This window comes from Babylonia areolata, chromosome 13 (genome assembly GCF_041734735.1).
Source record: "Babylonia areolata isolate BAREFJ2019XMU chromosome 13, ASM4173473v1, whole genome shotgun sequence".
Lineage (NCBI taxonomy): Eukaryota > Metazoa > Mollusca > Gastropoda > Neogastropoda > Buccinidae > Babylonia > Babylonia areolata.
The window spans coordinates 27,925,831-27,930,958 of NC_134888.1; positions in this window are offsets into that span (position 1 = coordinate 27,925,831).

Consider the following 5,128-nt stretch of genomic DNA (forward strand, 5'->3'; position numbering starts at 1 on the left):
CATACCCACTGTGTCTGGGGCTCGGCATAGGAAGGCAGTGAATTCATATCCACTGTGTCAAGGGCTCGGCATAGGAAGGCAGTGAATTCATATCCACTGTGTCAAGGGGTCGGCATAGGAAGGCAGTGAATTCACATCCACTGTGTCAAGGGGTCGGCACAGGAAGACAGTGAATTCACATCCACTGTGTCAAGGGCTCGGCATAGGAAGGCAGTGAATTCACATCCACTGTGTCAAGGGGTCGGCACAGGAAGACAGTGAATTCATATCCACTGTGTCTAGGGCTAGGCATAGGAAGGCAGTGAATTCATACCCACTGTGTCTAGGGCTCAGCATGGGAAGGCAGTGAATTCATATCCACTGTTTCTGGGGCTCGGCATAGGAAGGCAGTGAATTCACATCCACTGTGTCAAGGGGTCGGCACAGGAAGACAGTGAATTCATATCCACTGTGTCTAGGGCTAGGAATAAGAAGGCAGTGATTTCATATCCACTGTGTCTAGGGCTCGGCATAGGAAGGCAGTGAATTCATATCCACTGTGTCTAGGCTTCGGCATAGGAAGGCAGTGAATTCACATCCACTGTGTCAAGGGCTCGGCATAGGAAGGCAGTGAATTCATATCCACTGTGTCAAGGGCTCGGCATAGGAAGGCAGTGAATTCATATCCACTGTGTCAAGGGCTCGGCATAGGAAGGCAGTGAATTCACATCCACTGTGTCTAGGGCTCGGCATAGGAAGGCAGTGAATTCATATCCACTGTGTCAAGGGCTCGGCATAGGAAGGCGGGGCCCAGTCCTCACCTTCCGTAACCTTCCCCGAACGAAGTCGGGTACCTACCCATTCACACCCCGTTCAGGTAGGAAAAATCGGGAGTAAAAGGACTTTCCCCAAGGACACAACACAACAGCATGCCGAAAAGAGGTTTCGAACCCTGGTCACTTGTGAACACCGAATCGCAATCCGGTGCCCAACTGATTCTGCCGCAGTGTGTCCGCTCAAAGCAAGGTAGCCTAGCGCTCGGCTTGTATCACAGATTGACATGGGCTTACCGTTGGACCAACAGCAAAGTGAGAGTTGTCTGATCAATGTTTTTTTCCATTGCGAAGGGAAATCATTTACAGCTTAGTCTTTTGTGAAGGACTATGACTCTGAAATTAGAAGGCAAGATTGCGCTGGCTCTTAGTGCTGCAGCCTTAGGGGTTGGTCGGCCTTTGGGAATCATCCCAAGGCTGACCGTCCTGAAACCGTCTATGCCGAGAGAGTGGGGATGTAACTTGGGCAAGACACTCTCCGCTATGGTCAAATTCCAGCCCAGATAGTCGGGACAGCAGATGCCTCCCGTACTGTGCTGGTGGTCATTGTCGGACACGACTGACTGTCATACAGCACAAGACAGGCCACAGTCCCTGAACGGAAAAACAGTGACTGGTCCCATCTACATAACCTACTTTTGGAGGGGGGGGGGGTTCAGTGGACTCAGGTTCGGTTGGGTCAGATCCTCCGAGACTGTTGTTTCTTCCCACGCCTCAAGTGAACGGAGGTTTTGATTTTTTAAAGTGTGCTGTTTATACCTTGTGATAATACCATGATTACATATGATATATACTATCTAACATTCTTCCATTTATGTGTGCGTGTGTGTGTGGAGAGAGAGAGGGGGGGAGGGAGAGAGAGAATGGTCTGTATTCTGTAGGGTTGGACTGGGTTCCACCTACCAGTGACAAGCCCCAGACACATCCATGGTGGTTACAAGGCTGTGGGCCCTCTTTCCCTTTAACCCTTTACATTTTAATGTTTGTTATTGTTCATTTCTCCTTCTCCTTTTCTGTGAAAGAACGGGTTCCTCTTAGGCTTCTTCTTTGTTTTTCTTTTACCCATTACTTCAAAGTTGATTATCCGTTCCTGTGAGGGGGTGCCATAGGTTCTTTGAAAAGATTCTCTCTCTCTTTCCCTATGCCTCTCTCTCACACACACACACACACACACACACACACACACACACACAAACAAACAGACGCACGCGTGCACGCACGCACGCACGCACGCTCGCACACAATGAAAGAGAACATGAAAATTAATGGCATTGCAAGTGACAAAGCGCTGCTCAGTAAACTGCTGTGTGCCAAACCAACCAACCAACCAAGCAAACCGCTTGCCCTGTTGACAGGTTTCAATACCGTTCTGCACGTACATCACGGTGAGTGTACCTCTCCTCTCGTGTGCGTTCCCCGCTCCTTGGTGTTGCCATGTTGCTAAAACAGGACTTTTCTTCCATGTTACAGTGACAGGGAGAGAGGGGGTTCGCAAGATCACTTTTTGTTTTGGATTTTTGTTGGGTTGTTTTTTTCGTTTTTTTTTCATTCCTGTAATTATGCTGTTTGTTGTTGAGAATTTTAAACGTTTGTTTTCTTTTTATACTTCTTTTGTACAGCTCTCTCTCTCTCCTCTCTCTCTGTCTCTCTCTCCCTCTGTCCTCTCCTCTCTCTCTGTCTCTCTCTTTCTCTCTGTCTCTCTCTATTATTTTCTTTCCTCTTTCTCTTTCTCTTTACCCCTCTCTCTCTCTCCTATCTACATCTACCTTACCCCTCTTCTCTCTCTCTATACCATATCTATATCCGCCTCCCTCCTCTCTCTCTCTCTCTCTCTCTCTCTCTCTCTCTTCTCTCTCTCTTTCTCTTTGGTGTATCACTGTTATCATATGCATTCATTCTTCCATTTTTATTACTCGCTATTTATATTTTCCCAGCTGTGTACATTCCTTGAAATTACAGCGACTGCAACAGCAAGAGAAGAAGAAGAGGAAGGGGAAAGGAGGGAATGCACATCAGTGTGGGTGCATGTTTTGAAAACTAAGAGATTGGAGGGATGAGGGACTTTGAATTAGAAAGAAAAAAAAATCTAGTTTCATTGGTGTGCATAAACACCCCACACCCCAACCCCCAACCCCACCCCCGAAAACAAATTGTGGCAGAAGGAGGGAAGAGAAGACGAGTGACTGGATATCGCTGGATTCTTTTATCGACCGTGTTTATTATTTACACGCTTGTCTTTGACCCGTGCACCACAAAATGAGTGGGAAGTCACCCATCTTTGATGACCCAGGCTGTAGCTCTGGCACTGTGTGTCCGATTGAACTGATGGTTAGGGGGAAACAGTTTGGGGTGTTTGGAAGGGGATCACGGCGCTGTGAACTGGTGGTAAACATGAATATGGTGGTGACCTTCCACTCATTTCGAGGTGGAGGGTCATATATTTGCCTGTTTCCTGTTTTGTTTGTGAGTAAGGGGTGGGGGGGGGGAATGAGGGAGCGAGCGAGCGAGCGAGAGAGAGAGAAAGAGAGAGAGAGAGAGAGAGAGAGAAGCTAGCATTTCCTGTTTTCAAAGACTTCCTATTGTTGATGGGTTTGTACTGAACGGGTTTTGTTTGTTCTGGGTGGGGTTTTTTTGGTGTGTGTATGTGTGTTGTTGTTGTTTTTTGTTTGTTTGTTTGTTTGTTTTGTTGCTGTTCCCACCCCCCAAACCCCTGCCCCTCCCTCCCCCTCTTTGTTTGGTATGGTATTGAGAATGGCAGGCTGGTTGATTAATCCTCCCGTTTCCTGCATCAGTTTGATTGGTTCAGTGAAAAACAGTTCTAAATCTGAATTGCATAGAAAGCCAACTCATGTTAACCACTGGCAGGGATAGAGGACAGAACCAATCCAAATAATCCCCAAGCACACTACCACACCCCACCCCCAACCCTCCCCCTTACCCGCGCCCTCGCGACCCCCTCTGCCCCCTCTACTACCACCACACCCCCCTCGCAACCCTCCTCAGCTCCATTCCCACCCACCCCCACCCCCCGACCCCTCTGCCCACCCTTCTTACCCCCTCCTCCTTCTCCCTCACCCCCCTGACCCCCTCTGCCCACCCTTCTTACCCCCTCCTCCTTCTCCCCCACCCCCTGACCCCCTCTGCCCACCCTTCTTACCCCCTCCTCCTCCTCCCACACCCCCCCTCCACCATCCACCATCCTCACCCTAATTCCACCCCTCCGTCCTTTCCAACCCCTCACACAGAGGCATGATTTGAGCCGTCATAATCATACAACCAGAACAAACACAGCGACGCTCGAATCCTTCTGTGGCCTATTTTCGCTACCCCAAGAATAAAAAAAAATACTAGACACTCAGCCCGCCCGTATAAGGAGCCCCTTAAGCAGCAGGAGATCAAACACTCAATTTGCCACCGCTCAAAGATGTGAAGGACAAAGTGGGCACTATTTTACTTCCTACAAATACACCTCTAGTCAAACTGACACGGGCCAACAAATCGTGTCTTTGTTTTTTCCTTTCTCGAGAATCCAGAACTGGCAAAAATACAGCTGGTTACACAAGGAAAACTGAAACAGTCAATTGGGAGGAGGGAGGGGGGAAGAAAACAAAATATATATAGACCACCGACCACTCACCTGGTGGTTATTGGCCCTCCATTCACCCTCCACTCACCTCCACTCACCTGGTGGTTATTGGCCCTTCACTCACCTGGTGGTTATTGGCCCTCCACTCACCTGGTGGTTATTGGCCCTCCACTCACCTGGTGGTTATTGGCCCTCCATTCACCCTCCACTCACCTCCACTCACCTGGTGGTTATTGGCCCTCCACTCACCTGGTGGTTATTGTTCCTTCACTCACCTGGTGGTTATTGTCCCTTCACTCACCTGGTGGTTATTGTCCCTTCACTCACCTGGTGGTTATTGTCCCCTTCACTCACCTGGTGGTTATTGTCCCTTCACTCACCTGGTGGTTATTGTCCCTTCACTCACCTGGTGGTTATTGTTCCTTCACTCACCTGGAGTGGTTATTGGCCCTTCACTCACCTGGTGGTTATTGGCCCTTCACTCACCTGGTGGTTATTGGCCCTTCACTCACCTGGTGGTTATTGTTCCTTCACTCACCTGGAGTGGTTATTGGACCTTCAGTCACCTGGTGGTTATTGGCCCTCCCCTCCACTCACCTGGTGGTTATTGGCCCTTCACTCACCTAGTGGTTATTGGCCCTTCACTCACCTGGTGGTTATTGGCCCTCCACTCACCTGGTGGTTATTGGCCCTCCACTCACCCTCACTCACCTCCACTCAACCATACCCC